General features: G+C 38.4%; 1 protein-coding gene across 1 annotated transcript in view; it reads left to right on the forward strand.

Annotated features, from left to right (window-relative positions):
* LOC126982648 (prostaglandin E2 receptor EP4 subtype-like) overlaps positions 1 to 20,711 on the forward strand; it is a 64,902-nt gene continuing 44,191 nt past the window's right edge. The window contains exon 1 of the mRNA XM_050834859.1: positions 1 to 125. The gene's annotated coding sequence lies outside the window, so the exon portion shown is untranslated. The remainder of the gene's footprint in view (positions 126 to 20,711) is intronic.

Raw genomic sequence — 20,711 nt, forward strand, 5'->3', positions numbered from 1 at the left:
GTGTTCAGCAGTCGGAGGGGAAGGATACACGCCGCCCCTCGGAGGCTACACCCTCCCCATCATACCACCGCCCCCCGGAGCTGACCTTGGGAGGCGGCTAACTAAAGGGCTGACAGGTGTTACTGGTGAGTTATTCCTCTTACCTGTCCACGTACACACGCACGCACACACATTTATGTACTAATTATTGTTATGGAAGGTTGTTGTTTTCATGATTCTCTTCTTTTTTTTTATCATTTATATTTGTCTATGTACACACACACACACACACACACACACACACACACACACACACACACACACACATGTACTAATTGTCATGGAAGGTTACTGTTCATATTGTTTTTGTTGTTAACGTTTTTTTTTTGTTTTTTTTTATCATTATTCGTCTTACTCATTCACGTACACACGCACGCACATAATATACGCACACACTATTCCTTAAGGGAGGGTTGTTGTTATTATTGTTATTGTTGTTGTTTGTTGTTAATTGTGTTCTCTGTTCTGTCTTTTTTATTTTACTTCTTTTTGTTTGGTTCTTCCTCTTCATTGTTTTGTTTTCTTATCGCCTTTACGTAGTTTGTCATTGCCTTTGTTTTGTTTATTTTTCTTCTTCTTTTTGGTTCTGTCGCCTCTTTTTGTTATTCTTTTGCTTATGAATCGGAGTTTTTCTTTTATCTTTTGTTTCCCGTTTTCTCCTTTCTTCTCTTATCTCTTTTTTTTCATTTTTTCTGGTGTTTTTATTTTCATTTATTTATTTAGTTACTGTTTCGTTTTTTTTTGTTTGCGTTATATTTTTGTGTGTGTGGGAATGTGTTGTTTTCCTTTTTGTTTTATTTGTGAATACTAGTTTTTTTTAACGTCATTTAAAAAGAAAATTACACTAATACATTTTCCCTCTTGTATTTCTGGATTCCGATCTTTTTTTTTTTTTAATATCATCATCTCTATCTTCCTCCTCTCGTGTGGTTATTAAGTTGTGTTTCTTTGCATAGTTTTTATTTTGTTTTCCATCTTTACCTCGTTCTGTTATCACCTTTATTTTCTTTTCTTTTTTCCTTCGTATATATCTTCGTTGCATAATCACACTCTGTACTGCCTGGGGTTGGGATGGCATGCTTCTCCCTTCTCCTTTGTTGTTTACTTGCCACAATAAACTATCAATCAATCAATCCTTCGTTTATCATAATTTATTTTTATTTTATTGCTGTTATTTAAGTTTTTTGTTCTTTGTTTTTATTTTCCTCTCATTTCTGTTATCGCGTTTATTGTAGTTGTTGTTCTTTGTTTATTCTTCTACATTGTTCTATTCTGCTTTCGCCTTTTTTTTTGTCATTGTCTTTATTTCTTCTTCTTTCTTCTTCTTCTTCTTCTTCTTCTTCTTCTTCTTCTTCTTCTTCTTCTTCACAGTTCTGTCATCATCTTTCTATTTACTTCTTCTTTCGTCTGTGAATTGTTTCTTTTTTTATATCTCTGGTTTTTCCTCTTTCCTCTTTTCCCGTTTTTTTCTACTCATCTATTATTTCTGTTTGTTTTTGTTATTTGTTTGTTTATTTGTCTAACTCTATGTTATTTTTTTTGTGTGTGTGACGTTTTTTTTAATGCTAGTGTTCCATTGTGTTTTTTTTTTTCGCACTAATCAATTCCGTCTGTATTTTTGGTTCCTGGCCTTTTTTTTTTTTATCACCATCACCATCATCATGTTCTTCTTCTTCTTCTTCTTCTTCTTCTTCTTCTTCTTCTTCTTTTTCTTCTTCTTCTTCTTCTCGTGTTGCCCTATGTGTATTTTTCATAGTTATTTTTATTTATTAAGTTTTTATGTTTTTCCTCCTACTTCTGCTCCTTCTCCTCTTTTTTTTTTCCTATTTATGTTCTTTCTAGTGTCGCTTTCTACCATGATGTTATTTTTGTTTATGTAGGCATATCACCTATTTGTCTTCTTCTTCTTCTTCTTCTTCTTTTCTTCATTATCATCTTTTAATTCTTCCTGGAACTACTATTACTGCTACAACTACTACTACTACTACTATAACTACTACTACTACTACAACAACAACAACTACTATTACTACTACTACTACCACTGCTACTACAAATACTACTTCGACTACTTCTTCTAGTACTTCCCGGGGGATAAGATGCTCTCTCTCTCTCTCTCTCTCTCTCTCTCTCTCTCTCTCTCTCTCTCTCTCTCTCTCTCTCTCTCTCTCTCTCTCTCTCTGTCATAGGCGATGTGTGTATAAAAAATGAGAACGTATCAAATATTTATTGAACCCAGTGAAAAACGTTTACTGTGTACAGATGCGGAAGAATGTAATTATGTACAGTATTTGAATAGATCTAAGTACATACATTAGAGAGAGAGAGAGAGAGAGAGAGTATGTTAATAGTAAATCGAAAAAAAACTGTGTGTGTGTATGTGTGTGTGTGTGTGTGTGTGTGTGTGTATATATGCTACTACTACTACTACTACTACTACTTCTACTACTACTACTACTTCTTGATTCGTAGTCCTTGTATTTGTTGTTGTATTTGTTGTTGTTATTGTTGTTGTTGTTGTTGTTATAATGCTAATGATGTGAGTATCTTCTACTTCTTCTTCCTTCTTTTGTTTTTATCCTCTTTTCTTCCTCTTTCGCATCTTCCTCCTCCTCTTAATCCTCGTCTTCGTTTTCGTCCTCATATTTCTCCTTTTTCTTTTCTTCTTTTCTTTTCTGTCTTTTTCTTTTACTTTTTCTCTTTCTCTTCCTTGTTTTTGATTTTCTTTTCTCCTGTTTTTGTTCCATGTTCTTGTTCTGTGCACTTGTTATATGTTCTGTCTTCTTCTTCTTCTTCTTCTTCTTCTTCTTCTTCTTCTTCTTCTTCTTCTTTTTCTGTTTCTTCTTCTTCTGCTTCATCATCTTCATCAGCATCTTTTCCTTCTTCTGTTGCATTTTCTTTTTCTTTTTCCTTATGCTTTTCGTTTTCCTCCTTCTTTTTCTTCTTTTTGTCATTTTTCCTTCCTTCCTCTTCTTCTTTTCTTCTTCTTCATCTTCATCTCCATCCTCTTCTTCTTCTTTTATGTGTGTGCTGGAGGGAAGGGGAGGTGGATGGGATGTAAATCTGAAGGAAGGAAAAATACTACTACAATCATCATCATCATCATTGTCATCGCTATCACAGGGGGTCACTCACATCCGTCCCCACCCACCCACTGAGTAATAGGGGTTTCCAAATTACTGAGAACTCCCCCCCCCCCCCCACCCCCCGCCTTACTTTCCCCCCTCTCCCCTCTGACTGGTGAGCTGTTGAATCTATACGTACTGGGGGGAAAGGTCTGGGGGGGTAGGGGGGATGGTGGTTGAGGGGGGTTGAGGGGGAGTTTTCAGGTCCCTTCCTCCTTTAACCCCACGAAAAAAAAAAATGTTGAAATTCTGCTCATTTTGATATCACTTCGCATTCTGTATTCTTGTTTTTGTTGTTTTTGTTTTTGCCCTTCTTTTTTTTGTTGCTCTTGTTGTTGTTGTTAATTTACTGCTCTTCTCGTGCATTAGTTATTTATTTTTGTAATTCGTTCATGTTTTGTTTCTTTTTTCTTTTTTTATCATATTTTTTTTCTATTCCTCCTCCCCACTTCTTTTTTTCTTCTTATTTTTCTTCTTTTTTTCCTAGTTTTTCTTTCTTTTCGTGGTAGTGGGGGGGGTCGTGGGGTGGGGGGGGGGTCGTGGGGTGGGGGGTGGGGGGGGTGAGTCGGGTCAAGCAGGCAACCTAACCTTCCCCTCTTTCTTTGGGACGTAACATTTTCCACATTCCTATATAGCAGAGGCGAGGAGGGAGGGAAGGGGGAGGGGGAGGGCGTTAAGCAGGCTGGAAACGAAACCAATTATAGTTATGACTGAAAGTGTAAGGGGGAAAAGTTATGTGTGTGTGTGTGTGTGTGTGTGTGTGTGTGTGTGTGTGTGTGTGTGTGTGTGTGTGTGAAGGAGCCGGCTGAGATAAGTGGCAATTTTATGATAGTCTCTTTGTAATCTCACTGAATTTTTATATTTCTTGCAATTTCCTCGTAAACTCCTCCTTGTAAACTCGTCGTAAACTCTTTGTAAACTCATTGCAAACTCCTTGTAAACTCCTTGTAAACTCCTCGTAAACTCCTTGTAAACTCCTCGCAAACTCCTCGTAAACTCCTTGTAAACTCCTTGTAAACTCCTCGTAAACTCCTTGTAAACTCCTCGTAAACTCCTTGTAAACTCCTCGTAAACTCCTTATAAACTCCTCGCAAACTCCTCGTAAACTCCTTGTAAACTCATTGTAAACTCCTTATAAACTCCTTGTAAACTCATTGTAAACTCCTCGTCAACTCTTTGTAAGCTCAATCTTAGCTCCTTGTAAACTCCTCGTAAACTCCTTGTAAACTCCTCGTAAACTCCTTGTAAACTCCTTGTAAACTCCTCGTCAACTCTTTGTAAGCTCAATCTTAGCTCCTTGTAAACCCCTCGTAAACTCCTTGTAAACTCCTCGTAAACTCCTTGTAAACTCCTCGTAAATTCTTTGTAAGCTCAATCTTAGCTCCTTGTAAACCCCTCGTAAACTCCTTGTAAACTCCTCGTAAACTCCTTCCTTGTAAACTCCTTGTAGACTAAGAGAACCATGCAATCTTCTCCTTGAACTAACTGGAGGGGTCAAAAATAACTGGGCAAGTGTGAGTGACTGTTGCCGTGATAAGTGTGACAAATTGTAATGACTACGATAAGTGTGAAGGACAGGACGAGAAGTATAGTTTAGACGAGGGGTGACTTTTAAACCTACTACTACCACTACTACTACTACTACTATTACTACTACTACTACTATTACTGTGTTGGTCCATTTACTCCCTGCTTGAGGAAATAAATCTTGTAATGCGAAATTATTATGATTGATCCTGAAACACACACACACACACACACACACACACACACACAGAGAGAGAGAGAGAGAGAGAGAGAGAGAGAGAGAGAGAGAGAGAGAGAGAGAGAGAGAATACTAACAAGATTTTTTTTTGTTTGTTTATTTCGAGTTCATATAATCCTACTTTTATCCTCTCTCTCTCTCTCTCTCTCTCTCTCTCTCTCTCTCTCTCTCTCATATTACTAATTCTTCCATTATTTTTCTTTTTATTATTATTTTTTTCAGTTTTTAATTTTATTTGCACGTGAAATTTCGCTCATTTTATTTTTGTACTTTATTTGTATGCAAGATTATGAAGGTTATATTTACGTGCGTATTGGTTTAGTCGTCTGTCTGTCACATATGTTAGTCTATCTATCTGTCTATCTATCTATATATCTATCTATCTGCCTATCTATCTATCTATCTATCTGTCTATCTATCTATCTATTTACTCTTTTTCTCATTCATATGCCAAATAAAGAGATCAAGAAAAAAATATTGGCATACAAATTCCAGAAAGAAAGTTTAAACTGTAAGAAAGAAGAGGATAAGAGGATGATGATGAGAAGGAGGAGGAGGAGGAAGAGGAGGAGGAGGAGGAGGAGGAGGAGAACATTATTTTCGGATTATAAAGTACGTAAAATAAAGTAAGAAGGAGTGAAGAGGAGGAGGAGGAGGAGGAGGAGGAGGTGATAATTCTTCTTCTCAAGGTAAGGGAGGGAGGAAGGGAGGAAAAAAAATAATGAAATGGAGGAGGAATGGAGGGAGCGATTAACGGAAAGGAGAAGTAATTTAGAGAGAGAGAGAGAGAGAGAGAGAGAGAGAGAGAGAGAGAGAGAGAGTAACAAAGACAGAAAGAAAAGAAAAAAAGGAAAGAAAAGAAGGAAAGGAGGAGAGACAAAGAAAGAAAGAAAGAAAGAAAGAAAGGAAGAAATAGATAAAAATAGAGATAATAGAGGGAAAAAAAGAAAAACGAGAAATAAGAAAGTTAAGGGAATGGATACGAATAAGAGAGAGAGAGAGATCAACACCTCCTGTCAGACACCCATTTCCTCCCTCTTCTTCGCCTTCTCCTCCTCCTCCTCCTCCTCCTCTTCTCTTAACCTTCCACCGACACCAGTGCTAATAGTGGTATCATAGGAGGTGGAAATGATCTCTCTCTCTCTCTCTCTCTCTCTCTCTCTCTCTCTCTCTCTCTCTCTCTCTCTCTCTCTCTCATTCGTATCTCTATTGCCCTTATCTTTTTTACTGAGAAATTTGTATTTTTTTCCCCTCTGTTATCTCTATTTTTTTTTTATATCCTGCTTTGTTTCTTTCTTTCTTTGTCGCTTTCTTTCTTTCTTTGTCTCTCTTTTCATCTATCTTTCTCTTTTTCTTTCTTGTCTTTCTTCCTTTCTCTTTTTTCTCTTTTTTTTGTTTCTTTCTCCGTTTGTTCGCTTGTTTGTTGTTTTTTCTTTCTTTTTCTTTCTCTTTCTTTCTTGCTTGCGTTCTTTGTCATATGTATCATCTTTCCTATGTGCTATTTCTCACTTTAATATATATATACAACACCTATAACTAACTATCTATCTATCTATCTGTCTGTCTCTCTATTCCTTTCTCTATCTACGAGTATCTGTCTCTCCCTCGTAAAATGAAGCAACGCAACGCCCCTCACACGCCACTCTTAGCAAGGAAGTTCAATTGCCTGCTCCTTGTTTACATTGGACGCTCGCTTGACGCCGCTGCATGCCTCACGCACTCGCTGACGATCCTCTTTTAATTAACTCCGAGCGCCTCAAGGTCGGGCGAGTCGAGACTAACTATGATTGCGACCTAATAAGGGTAAGTGAGGGTGTTACTTTTCCGACGCTTAGTATTTCGTTTGGCGTGAGTTTAAAAGGTTCTCAGTTTGTGTGAAGGGAGTTTAAAAAGTTCCTCAATGCGTATACTGTTAGTGAAGATGCTCTTAAAGGCGTATTCTGTCAGTGAAGAACCTCCTAAATTCGTGTTCTTGAAGTTGAAATGCTCCTAAATTAGTATTGCCGTTTCTTAAGTCGCCTCTAAATTTGTGTTGCGTGAATTAAAAAGTTCCTAAATGCGTATTCTGTTGGTTAAAAAGCTTTCAGATTTTATCCTAAACTCATATTCTATATCCTAAATTCGTATTATGATAGTTAAGAAGCTCCTAAATTTGTATTCTGAAGTTATAAACCTCTTGAATTTGTATTATTAGTTGAAAGCTTTTAAATTAATATTATGAAAATTATTCGAGTCTGTTAGTTCAGAAACTCCTAAATTTGTAATATCTTCTCTTGTCGTGTGTTCATTTTCCTTAGAAACTCCTAAATGTGTGTAAAAGGAGAAAGTAACGTATACTGATTATTTAGAAGGAAAAAGTGAATTTATTAAGTCAGTACTTATAAATTAGAAAAGAACGGATGCAACCGATAAGTAACACTATTCGTGTCTACTATATGCTTGCGATAAAACCAGACTAATATTGTCAATAGGAAAGCGAAAAATTATACAATGGAAGTGTAAGTCAACACGTACGTATCGCCCGCTGTGTTGGCTCGTTTTCTCTATTGAGTTTTATCGTAAAGGTTCCGGGAAACAAGAAACTGGAAACACTCTCATGGTCTGGCCTGGAACACCTCTCAATATCCCTTCAGTTATCCCTTTAAGTCACCATGCGGCAGTCACGGATACACAGCTCTTAACCCGTTAGCAGCGACGGGCCAAATTTGTGGCTTTACCGTGTACCAGCGACGGGCCAAATTTGTGGCTTTACCGTGTACCAGCGACGGGCCAAATTTGCGGCTTTACCGTGTACCAGCGACGGGCCAAATTTGCGGCTTTACCGTGTACCAGCGACGGGCCAAATTTGTGGCTTTACCGTGTACCAGCGACGGGCCAAATTTGTGGCTTTACCGTGTACCAGCGACGGGCCAAATTTGCGCCATGATAAAGACCACCCCAAAATAGATGATGCATAAACTGATCACAAATACGTTGATACATATTATGAAATGGTTTGCGTGAGTGATGATTGTTTCTCATTTTTCTTGCTTATAGAGGGACCTTTAAGAAACAAGGTCCTCGCAACTACCGGGTTAAAATATATGACCGCGGGGATAAGGAAATCTGATTAGTAAAAACTCTATGAATGGAGGTAAGGTAAGGTAAAGTTGTGAGCATACGTCATAGCTGCGCGTGGCCTCGGTGCATATCTCCGAACTGTCTACAATATGAAAAAAAAAGATACCACAATCATTATAAGAACATGACCCAGGCGCCCTCCTTGAAGCCAGTATGCGTCACTCACGGAAATACTGTTCTTGAAGCCTTCGTGGTCAGGGACAAGGCTATCTAAGTAGGTCATGGCTGGCTCTCTTCCTCTGAACCTCTTCGGGGGGGAGGGGGGGGGGGCCTTTGAAAGCACTCGTGGGCTCCCTTCAAAGCAAATCAAGGGCGGGTATTTCCATTTCTACAACAATAGTCATGATCCATCTGTTAGCCCATTTGTGTATTGTTTTTGCCTCCTCCACTTTCCTTTTTTTCTTTTTATTCTACTTTCACGCTTTTTATTTTATTTTTTTATATTTTTATTTACCAAATGACTCTGTTTGGGTCTACATCACTTTTTTTCCTTAATGCCCTTTTATGGATCTCAATAATGATGATAATATGGTCAACCTTAAGTCATTCAGTCAGTCTTTTTTTTATTTATTTGTCATTATTCAGTGTTTTTTTTTTATCGGGGTGTTCAGAACAGTTAATAAGCTTAAGATATTCACCTACGGATATTCTCGTATGTATATAATTGGTGGCTGTGTGTCAGTTCGTGTTTGAGATAATTTGTTAACGGACAGACTAATCAGCAAACAGACAGACAGACGAACAGACAAACATAACCGAGGAAATATTTATCGCCCTCCCTGCTAGGCTAAATTTGTCGACATAATACTCGTGATAAACCCAAATCAGCGTAGCCTTACCTGTAAAAAATGCAGTTACTGTGTGATGTTTGCTTTACTTTTGATGCTGACACACACACACACACACACACACACACACACAAAAAAAAAAAAAAAAAAAAAAAAACAGGCCTACTACATATTCAATTAATGTGAGAGTGGAAAGTTTTCTTGCTACTTATATTACTACTACTACTACTACTACTACTACTACTACTACTACTACTACTACTTCTACTATCATACCCTCTCTACGTATCTTTCTTATTATTCTCATTCAAACTTCATCTCATATTTATTACGTATCCTTTTCTCCTCCTCCTCCTCTCCTCCTCTTCTTTATTGTTTATATCTCACAGTTCATCTTCTCTTCTTACGATCGTTCTCTCCTTCTCCTTCTTCATTTATTATTTTTTGTGTTTCTTCCTATCTTTCTCTTTGCTTGCCTTCCTCTTGGTATTTCCTTATTCACTTCCTTTCCTTTACATTCATATACTATTCGTTGCCTTGTTATTGTTTGTCTAGGTTAGTTTGCCTTTTTTTCTCCTATTTTTTCTTTGTTATCTATATTTTTAAAGGGTCGGTTTCTTATTTTCCTTATTTTTCGTTTTCTTCCTATTTTTCTTCATTCACATCCCTTCCTTTTTACATTCCTTTTATCTTTTTTTGTCTTGTTATTGTCCTATTTTTTTGCTGTCTTTATATTTTTACAAGGGCTAGATTTTTTTCATATTCGCTGTTTTATTTTTTGTCTATATATTTTTACAAGGGCTAGATTTTTCCACTGTTTTTTCGTCTATATATTTTAAGAAGGGTTAGATTCGTTCTTTATTCCAATTTTTTTCTCCTATATATTTTTACAAGGGATAGATTTTTTTTTATTCCTGTTTTATTTCGTCCATAAATTTTTACAATGGTTAGATTTTTTCCCCTTTTTTTCGTCTATATATTTTTACAAGGGTTAGATTCTCATTTTCTTTTTTCTTTTTTTCTTTTTTGACGTTTCTATCTTAATCTCGCTTCGCGTTTCATTGTCTTCAAGTGCTTTAGAAGAGGCGTGATAAGGCGAAGGCATAACTTAAATAAATACCAGAGAGAGAGGGTATAAGTTATGGAATTATGTTGAATTAGTGAAAAGAGTAAAGAAAGGGAGGAAAGGGGGTGTAGGGGTAGGGGGAGAGAAGAAAAAGGGATGAAGGAGAGAAGAGGGAGAAGAGAGGAAAGGAGAGAAGAAGAAAGGGAAGGATTACAGGTGATTATAGAATGAATGAAGGAAGGGAAGGGAGGAAAAATTGTGTGTGTGGAGAGAGAGAGAGAGAGAGAGAGAGAGAGAGAGAGAGAATCATCATTTATCACAGTCGTTCTTATCCGAGGGGGGCGTGTCCTCTAAGGGGGGGGCGTTAGTAATTTCAAGGGGGGGGGGGGAGGGAGCCCTAGGGAATAGCAGTAATATCTCTAATTATATTCGTTACTCTCTAAAGAAGACCGTGGGCTAATATTGAGAAGAGAGAGAAATTTTTTAAGTCTTTTTCTAATTTATTTTTGCCCTTGAGCTGCTTCCTTTACCGTAAAACCTTCTCTATAGTCAACTTAAACTTCCCATTTTTTCTTTCAATTATCTGGGAGGAAGCATTATCCATAGATGAACCTCTCTATAGTCACTTTATTAACCCGTCCGCTGCGGTTGGCACGGATTTTGCCTTCACTGGTAGCCTAGTACATATGCTCCCAGGTCTTTCTGTGCCTCTGTGGTGGGAAGTGGAGTGTTTCCCATGTGGTACTGGTGTGCTGGATTTCCCCTCCCAAGATGCATGACCTCACATTTTTCTTCACTAAACTGTAGCAGCCACTTTTTGTTCCACTCCTGTAGCTTGGTGATGTCTTCTTGTAGGAAATCCGTATTCAAGGGGTTAAACATCCATTGATCATATCCATATCCATTGATGAACTTCTGCATTGTCAATTTAAGTATCCCATTTTTTTTTTTTTTTTTATACATCTGAGAGGGAATTTTGGGGCGTGGAGTGAAGAGCTCATTTCTAGCGTGGGGGTGTCAGTAATAGGGTCAGAAGCCATTGGTCAATCATCAATATATATCTTTCTATTATCTCATGCATATGCAATCAATTTCTTCGATGGGCAATTAACTTTTATAACCAGCAGGCGTATCTCTTCGTTAATCTTTTAATTAGTGGGCTCATTAGGACCTTTAATATATATTTTTTTCCTGGACGCCTTATTCATAGTGCAATATTTTTTTTTATTTGTCTTTTTTTTATGCCTTTTCATATTTTTCCTTTTCTATTTCTTTTTTTCTTTGTACTTTTTTCTTCTTTCTTCTTCTTTCTGTTTTCTGTTCCTGGTCTTATCTTTTTTTCCCGCGTTGCAGTTTAATTTCTTTTTTCTTTCTCTCTTACTTTTCTCTACTGTTTTTTTGTTGTTTTGTATGTATTGTTTTTTTCTTTCTTTATCGTTTTATTGCTTCATATTCAACTCTTGCTTTCCTCTTTATTTTTCTTTTCCTTCTCTCTTTTCTTTCTCATTAGTCTTTAATCATCGTCTATCTCTCCTTTTCTATCCTCCTTTACAATCTTTCTTCTCGTTTTTCTTTCCCTTCTCTCTTATTTTTCCTATTAATCTTTTATCATCGTCTATCTCTCCTTTTCTATCCTCCTTTACAATCTTTCTTCTCCGTTTTTCTTTCCCTTATCTCTTATTTTTCTCATTAGTCTTTTTTTAGCGTCTGTCTCTTTTTCTTCCCTCATTTTCAAACGTTTTTCTTCGCTTTTCCTTCCCTTCTCTCTTACGCTTTTTATCTATTATCATCGTCCATTTCTTCGTCTCCTCTTCCATTCCTCCTCTTCTTCTTCTTACACTCCTCATTAGTCTTTTATAATCGCCTCTCTTCTTTTCTTCTCGCATTTTCAATCTTTCTTCTACGTTTTTCTTTCTCTGTTTTTTTATATACACTTCTTACCCCTTTTATCATCGTCCATTTCTCCTCTTCTTCGTCCATTTCTCCTCTTCAAACTTTCCTCTCTCCCTTTTTTTTTTAACCTATTTTTCATTGTCTTTTTCCGATTTTCTTTTCAGAGTTCTACATTTTTTACTAACATTTTTTTATATTTTTTTCCTTTTATATAATTCCTGTTTTAGTCCTTTAAATATTATGAGACAAGTTGAGCATTTCTTAATTAACTTCTTTCTTGTTTATTTCTTTCCGAACTTCATTTTTCAGTTCAACATTTTTTTTCTCTTATATACTTTTCTTTTTCATACATATATTTATTTATTCTTCTGTGGCTAAAATATGAAACACATTATATAAACATTGCTTGATATTTTTTTTTCGTTATTTATATATATTCAACCTCTTATACATAGAGATGCAATATAGTTTCTCGTTATATCACCTCGCCTTGTTTTCTAATTCCTTCCTTGGTTAATGTCTTGTCTGATTTATTCCCCGAGGAGACGCAGCGTAAATTTTCACACCAAGACTTTAAATTATTGGTCACCTGAGTGTGTTTGTGTTTGTATGGAAAAGGTGCGAAGGAAAGGGAAAGTATTATTAAAGTAATGATGATGACGACGATGATGATGATGATGATGATAGTAATAGTGATGGAAGTAGTAGTAGTAGTAGTAGTAGTAGTAGTAGTAGAAGTAATGATGATAGGGGTAGTGATCTGGAAAGGACTGGAATTAATTAATGCAAATACACACACACACACACACACACACACTCAAGCACTCATACTCGTACTCTCTCTCTCTCTCTCTCTCTCTCTCTCTCTCTCTCTCTCTCTCTCTCTCTCTCTCTCTCTCTCTCTCTCTCTCTCTCTCTCTCTCTCAGAAACTCTTGAACAACATGACGGATAGGAAATATTTCTTGCTCTTTTTCTTCTTCATCTTCATCTTCATCTTCTTATGCATTTCCATCTTCATCATCATTTTCTTTTTTGTTTTTCTTCTTTCTTCTTTCTTTTACTTCGTCTGTCTTCTTTTTTCTTTCTTTTCCTTCTTTCTTTTCCTTATTTCTCTTACTTCTGTTTCTTTTTCTTCTTTTCCTTCTTTTTCTTCTTCTTCTTCTTCTTCTTCTTCTCCTCTCTTCTTTTTTTTCTTCTTTTTCCTTCTTCTCTTTCTTCTTGTTCTTCTTCTTGCTTTTCCAATTTTTTTCGCGTTTCATTTACGAGTTTAAAAGAGAGAGATCATTTGCGCCTCTTCAGCTTGGCATCTGCGGCATACGAATTAATTAAGATGATTGAGAGAGAGAGAGAGAGAGAGTAAAGCGTATAATGTGTGTGTGTGTGTGTGTGTGTGTGTGTGTGACGTCATCGGGAAGCTACAATTTCGTGAGTCTTAACTAAAGTTTATACAGCTGATGGTTCCTCTCTTAAGTGACCATCAGTATCGTACTACGCAATACTAATTTCCGATAAGTTTAATTTCCGGTTGAGTTACGTGTCTTTAATTTCCTCCACCTCCTCCTCCTCTTTTTTTTCTTTTCCATTCCCTTTTTCTCGCTTTTTTTCTGCCTACTCTTGTACTTTATCTTCCCCCTCTTCCTCCTTCTTCTATGGCCTATCTTTTTTTTTCCACTCCATCTTCCTCGTTCTTTTTTTCTGCTTCTTCTTCTGCTTCTTGTACTTTTCCTCCTCCTTCTCCTCCTCTTCCTTCTCCTTCTATTTGTCTTCCTGTTTTTCTTCTTCCTCCTCCTCCTCCTCCTTTTTGTCTTGTTTCTCCTCTTCGAATCTATTTCCTCCTCCTCCTCCTCCTCCTCCTCCCTCCTCTTTATTTTATTTGTCTTCCTTTTTTATTTCTCCTCCTCCTTATCCTTATCCTGCTTCCTGCTTCTTGTACTTCTTCTCCTTCTACTTCTCCTTCTCCCCTTCCTCATTTTCCCTCTTCTACTTGTTTTCCTGTTTTTCTCCTCCTCCTCCTCTTTCTTGTCTTGTTTCTCTGTGCATTACTTCTTTTCCTCCTCCTTTTCTTCTTCCTCTTCCTCCTATTTGCTTCCCTGTTTATCCTCCTCCTCCTCCTCCTCCTCCTAGTTGTCCTTCTGTTTCTCCTTGTACTACTTCTCCTCCTCCTCCTCCTCCTCTTCTTCCTTCTTCTTCTTCTTCTTATCTTCCTGTTTTTCCTCCTTCTCCTCCTTGTTGTCTTTCTGTGTCTCCTTGTACATATTCTCCTCCTCTTCTCTCCTCTACTTATCTTCCTGCTTTTCCTCCTCCTCCTCCTCCTCCTCCTCCTCTTGCTTATGCTCTATTTTTTCTTCTTACTCGAATGGTAAGTTTCCCTCCTATACGAATGCATCTTCTATGGTTGTTTTTTCTCTTTGATTCAACGGCATCTCGATTATGATAAACAGTTCTGGTCTTCCTATTATAGAGACGGAATTACCATCTGTGTTAGAATCCATGCAGAGGAGGATCTCGAATGTGCTATAGAGTTCTCGTCTCCCTGTTATGGTGGGTTTAAATATAGAGGTAATAAAATAGAGTGGGTATGTTAGAATCTGTTTTGGTTTTCTTCATCTTTTTTTCTCCTTTTATACTTCTCCTCTTCTTCCTTCTACCTGTTTTCCTGTTTTTCTTCTCCTCCTTCTTCTTATTCTGCTTCCTGCTTCTTGTATTTCTCCTACGTCTGTTTGTGTTTGTTTTGCTTTTGTTCCTGTTCTTGTTTTGTTCTTACTTTCATTTTCTTCTAGTTCTTCTTCTTCTTCTTCTTTTTCTTCTTCTTTTTCTTTTTCTTCTACTTCTTCTTCTTCTTCTTTTTCTCCTCCTTTTTCTTTTTCTTCTTGTTTTTCTTCTAGTTTTTCTTCTAGTTCTTCTTCTTCTTCTTCTTCTTCTTCCTCTTCTTCTTCTTCTTCTTCTTCTCCTCCTCCTCCTCCTCCTTCTTCGCAGTTCTGGACCCGTATAATCAAACATTTTAGACTCACAAGAATTATTTCCAAATTCCACAAAGGGGGTTAATCAAGCTCTCATGATGTAGTGCCTGACCCGCCTGACCCGCCTCCCATAACTCACTCCGCATGGTGGGTACCTCTTTGGCAGACTGGTTAAGGAGTGGCATTCCCATCTCGCTGGTTGTGAGTTCGATCCCCGGCGCCGATGAAGCCCTTTTCTGGTCTGGATTAATTTCTCTTGTGTGGAGATATAGTGGGGTGGATTATAAGCAATACAATGAGTGATTTTATTCGTTCATGGTGCAGATGCCTTGTCAAACTATCACTAGGCTCATAAAACTACCCGTGGAAGTCCTAATACATCCCCTACGATAGTCTTGTCAAATGTAGGTGTGAGAGACTTGAAATCGATAGCCTACTACAAAAGATTAGAATTTCCTGTTGAGTTATGCGCCTTCGTTTTCTTCCTCTCTTCCCCCTCTCTCCCTCCTACGCCTTCTCTTTTTCTTCTTCTTTTTCCATTCCCCCTTCCATGTTCTTTTTCTGGTTCTTCTTTTTCCAGTCCCCCTTCCATGTTCTTTTTCTGGTTCTTCTTTTTCCAGTCCCCCTTCCATGTTCCATTTCTTCTTCTTTTTCCATTCCCCCTTCCATGTTCTTTTTCTGGTTCTTCTTCTTCCATTCCCCCTTCCATGTTCCATTTCTTCTTCTTTTTCCATTTCCTCTTCTGGTTCTTCTTTTGATTCTTTATGTACTTTTCATCCTCCCTCCTCTTCTTCCTTCGATGTATCTTCCTGTTCCTCCTCCTCCTCCTCCTCCTTCATGAGACTATGGGCCTTGGTCTTTCTAATAGAGTGGGTCTTAACGTTTTAGAATCTCTACTGAGGAGGATGACAAAAATGAATCATGGACTAGAGAACTATCCCAACAAGGAGAGGCATAGACGCTTAGATTTACCTTCCCTGAAAAAAAACTAAAAAAAACTTAAGGATGCGTTGAATATTGGTCTGAAGCTTACAAGTGGATGAAGGGCTTTAGACAAGGGTGATGCTGATAACGTGACAAGAAGATGTGGATTGGAGCTGAGTGCAGGGCTGAGAGTTCGGAGATTGAGGTGGGTCGGGCACACGAGGATAGAGGGGGAGGCATTAGGGAGAGCAGTTGGGGTGGAAATGCCAGGTCCCGCGTTACCAGGCAGGCCAAAGAAGACAAACATCCATCTTTTTTAACGTATCGGGATCCCATGGCAACTTTTTCCCATGACCACAAAGAAGATTAACCGAGTTTCCTTGTGTTCCTTTCCAGTTCACGGTGTATGAGGGCCGCTTTCACAGTAACTTTGTTTTGATCGTTACCAATGGCGGGGATAGACGCTATAGTTTTCCACGTGAAACTGGCCTATGGGGTAGCGGCGGTTGCAGAGGAAGCGAGAGGTTTTGAGAGTGTGTGGTAATGTGCGAGGCTAGGCTAACCCCGCAGCCGCCATTACCCCATCGGCCAGTTTTACGTGGAAATGCTATAGCTGCGATCGCCGCCATGGGTAACAATCAAAACAAACAAAATGACTGTGAAACCGGCCCTAAGTCGTGTAAATCTATCACTTGAGTCTCAAAACAATCCATTACAATCCCGGGAACTTACACAAGAGGGGTTTCAAATAGGCGAACTGAGGTGCCGATACGCTCAAGAATACAGGCTATATATCGAAGAGGATTTGGCAGAAGTGGACACTGGAGAGGCTGAGGCAATGGAGATGACTAGTTGGAAGCATAAAGGGGCTGTTACACTAGGCAAATTTTCCGTGGATCTTCAGTCAAACCACGATTTCCGCTAGCGTGGTTCTCATTTGTTTCTTGTTATTGCTGCTGATGATGATGGTGAGTAATACCGTCGTCCTTAGGTGAAATCTACCGTAGCTTTGGGAGATCGTGGACACGCCAGAAAACCACGGAAATAGGAGAACCACGCCAGCGGAAATCATGGTTTGACTGAAGATCCACGGAAAATTTGCTCAGTGTGATAGCCTCTTAGCATCGACCGTTTAGCCTCATAAGTAATAATGGGAAAATCCTGACGTTGAATAGATGATGATGATGATGGTGATGGTGATGATGATACGTTTCTAAGCAAATAAAGTGAGTCCGTTTTTGATCACATTTAAATTTTCACTCTTTTCAACATTTTCAAGGCTCTCTTCTCTTCTTTTCTCTCTTTGTTCCCTTCTTCTTTACCATTCGTTCTGTGCATGTATATCTCTTCTGTGTAACTCTTTTCTTTCCTCTCCACTTTCTGTTTTTTTCTTCCCTGCTTCCTCCTCCCTGTTCTCTTTCCCTCTTCCTCCATCGCTTCATGCTTCGTTTCCCTCCAAATATATCTCTTCCATTTTGACATTTTAACTTTTTATGGTAGTCAGGGAGTGAGGAAGGACTCGTATAGCAATGGGTTACATCTACCGAAAATAGGATAAGAAAGATGTATATATGCAGGAAATGGCTTACTGATAGAGTGGTGGATGAGTGGAACAGGCCTGGCAGTTAGTCGTGGGGTGAGGACCAACACGACAGAGAGACACGTTCAAGAAGAGGTTAGATAAGGCCGAGGACGAGGAAGGGATTATAAGTGGTATGAGATTTACAGGAGCTGCCTCGCGTGTTGGTTGAATGAGCCCTTGCAGACTCCTTATGGTAAAGTCTTGTTTCATGTTCTGTTTGTTTGTCTATGTCTGTATCTATCTATCTATCTATCTATCTGTTTATCTACGTATCTATGTATCTATCTATCTATTTATCTATCTATGTATCTATCTATCTATCTGTTTATCTATGTATCTATCTACCTATCTATCTATCTATCTATCTATCTATCTGTTTATCTATCTATATCTAACTTTTTTGTATGGTCCATTCTCTATCTATTTATATTTATCCAACTATCTTCCCTTTCCTCAATTCATTCTTTCTCTCTTTATCACTTATTTGTCACTTTCTTACGCCTTTTCTTATCTATATCTATCTATCTTTTTTTTCTTCAATTAATTCATTTTTTATTAACTTTCTCTCTTTCTCTGTAGAGTCTTCAAAGTGTCCATTTTCGTAAACTAATTATTTCTCTATTTATATATGCTAATTATTTTTCATTTATTTTGCTGTAAATACAAGGTTAATTATACCCTCCTCCTCCTCCTCCTCCTCCTCCATTTATCTTCTTGTTTTCTTGCATTCATTCTTATTTTCTTTCCTTCTTTTTCGTTGTTATCTTTTTCTTTTCCTTTTGCTTTTGTTTTGGTTCGTCTTGTTCTTTTTGTTGTTGTTGTTCTTGTTCTTTTTGTTCTTCTTGTTTTTGCTCCTTCTCGTGTTAAAGGTGGCGGTTGGGAGGAAAGAAAAGTCAGTCTCTCCTGTTCGATTCCTCCTCCTCCTCCTCATCCTCTTCCTCTTCCTCTTCCTCCTCATCCTCTCCCACCTCCTCCTTCTCGTCGTAAAGTAGAGGCGGAAAGAACAGTAAAAATCCCTTCAGTTCGATCCTTTTCCTCTCCTCTTCCTCCTCCTCCTCCTCGTCCTTGTCCTCCTTCTCTTCCTCCTCTTCCTCTTCCTCCTCTTCCTCTCCCACCTCCTCCTTCTCGTCGTAAAGCAGAGGCGGAAAGAACAGTAAAAACCCCTTCAGTTCGATCCTTTTCCTCTCCTCTTCCTCCACCTCCTCCTCCACCTCCTTATCATGTCAGAGGTGGAGAATGGGCGATATGGAAAGGGGTTCAACTCCTTCCTGTTTGCACCCTTTCCTCTTCGTCGGCGGGCCTCTTGACTCGGCCGCCGAAGTAAGATGAATCATTAAGACCTGATATGGAACGCGTGTGTGAAATGATCGCCCACTTAGGTTGGAGGTGGTGGTAGTGGTGGTGGTGATGGTGGTGGTAGTACTGTGACCTATACTTGTAGTCTTGTGGTCTTGATAGGTTTGGGGGTGTAGTGGTGGTGGTTGTGGTGGTGGTGGTGGTTGTTGTTGTTGTTGTTGTTGTTGTGAATGCTCTTATACTTGATATTTTCTTGTTTTCTTTCCTTCTGTTTCTTTTTATGTTTATTATTGTTTTTTTTTGTTTTGTTTTCCTTCTTGTCTTTTTTGCTCTTGTTCTTGTTTCCTATTTTCTTGTTCTTCTGCTGGTTCTTCTTTTTTTCTCCTTTTTCCTCTTTATTCTCCTTTGTCGTCGGCCTCTTCTGCTTCTTCTTCTTCTTCATTTTCATTTTCATCTCCATCTTCTTTTTCTTCTTCTTTATTTTCATTTTCATCTGCATATTCTTCTTCTTCTTCTTCTTCTTCTTCATTTTAATTTTCATCTGCATATTCTTCTTCTTCTTCTTCTTCTTCATTTTAATTTTCATCTGCATCTTCTTTTTCTTCTTCTTCTTCTTCTTCTTCTTCTTCTTCTTCTTTTTCTTCTTCTTCTTCTTCTTCTTCATTTTCATTTTCATCTCCATCTTCTTTTTCTTCTTCTCTTTTACCTTCCTCCTCCCCTTCCTCCTCCTCACACACAGAGCTTCTTCACTTAGCTTATGTTATTCTTTCTTATCATCTTTCCACTTCTCTTCGTCCTCGCCTTACTTATTCTCCTCCTCCTCCTCCTCCTATTCGTATTCGTCATCTTCCCCAACTTTATGGCTCTTTCTCCTCCCTTTCTCCCACTACATACATTCATTTTACTCCTTTTACTGCTTCCGCTCCTCCTCCTCCTCCTCCTCCAACTCCTTCTTTTCCTCCTCCTCTTCCTAGGTTGGTGGTAATAAACTTATACCTACACACACACACACACACACACACTGAGAGAGAGAGAGAGAGAGAGAGAGAGAGAGAGAGAGAGCATTACACCCTGAAGGTCGTACTTTCTCTCTCTCTCTCTCTCTCTCTCTGAAGGTCACAGTTTCCTGCCTTAAGCCTTATTTAGCCCCCTGGCGGCCATAAGACGAACCATGGCCGTCCTCTACAAGCTTCCTATAGCGCTATCTTGACTCAGCCCTCGTGCGTAACTTCCTCTCTCTCTCTCTCTCTCTCTCTCTCTCTCTCTCTCTCTCTCTCTCTCTCTCTCTCATGGGAATGTCTCCTCAGGATGATTATTATGATTCGGAGAGAGAGAGAGAGAGAGAGAGAGAGAGAGAGAGAGAGTTATCGCAACCATAAAGAAAGTTATGAAATTTTTCTACGTAATCGAAAAATATATATCACAGGCACGACCAGCAACGGAAACAATAGTAGCAGCAGCAGTAGTAATAGTAGTAGTAGTAGTAGTAATAGTAGTAGTAGTAGTAGTAGTAGTAGTAGTAAAGTGGAAACAATAGTAGTAGTAGTAGTAGTAGTAAAGTGGAAACAATAGTAGTAGTAGTAGTAGTAGTAGTAGTAAAGTGGAAACAATAGTAGTAGTAGTAGTAGTAGTAGTAAAGTGGAAACAATAGTAGTAGTAGTTGTAGTAGTAGTAGTAAAGTGGAAACAATAGTAGTAGTAGTAGTAGTAGTAGTAAAGTGGAAACAATAGTAGTAGTAGTTGTAGTAGTAGTAGTAGTAGTAGCATAGGGTAACTTACAAGGATAACATACAAAAGACCAATGTGTTAATATATGCCAGATTCTAACACTCATCTATTCATTAATTTTCCTCCTTTTACTACGTCAACTTATATACTAACCTCTCTCTCTCTCTCTCTCTCTCTCTCTCTCTCTCTCTCTCTCTACCTAACCTTCCTTCCAACCATATTTATCTCAACTACACACACATACCTGTTTGATCTGCTCCTCTCATCCACTATCACTAATCCTGAACTAGTTTCAACCTCTCTCTTGAACCATACCCCCTATCATCAAACACTTCGGGGCTAACACATCCACATTCGATAAGGCTTTCGTAGGATCAGCGGTAGTGGTTCCATGGGTAGTTTCATGAGCCTAGTGATAGATTGAC

This window comes from Eriocheir sinensis, chromosome 51, assembly GCF_024679095.1.
Source record: "Eriocheir sinensis breed Jianghai 21 chromosome 51, ASM2467909v1, whole genome shotgun sequence".
In the NCBI taxonomy this organism is placed as follows: domain Eukaryota; kingdom Metazoa; phylum Arthropoda; class Malacostraca; order Decapoda; family Varunidae; genus Eriocheir; species Eriocheir sinensis.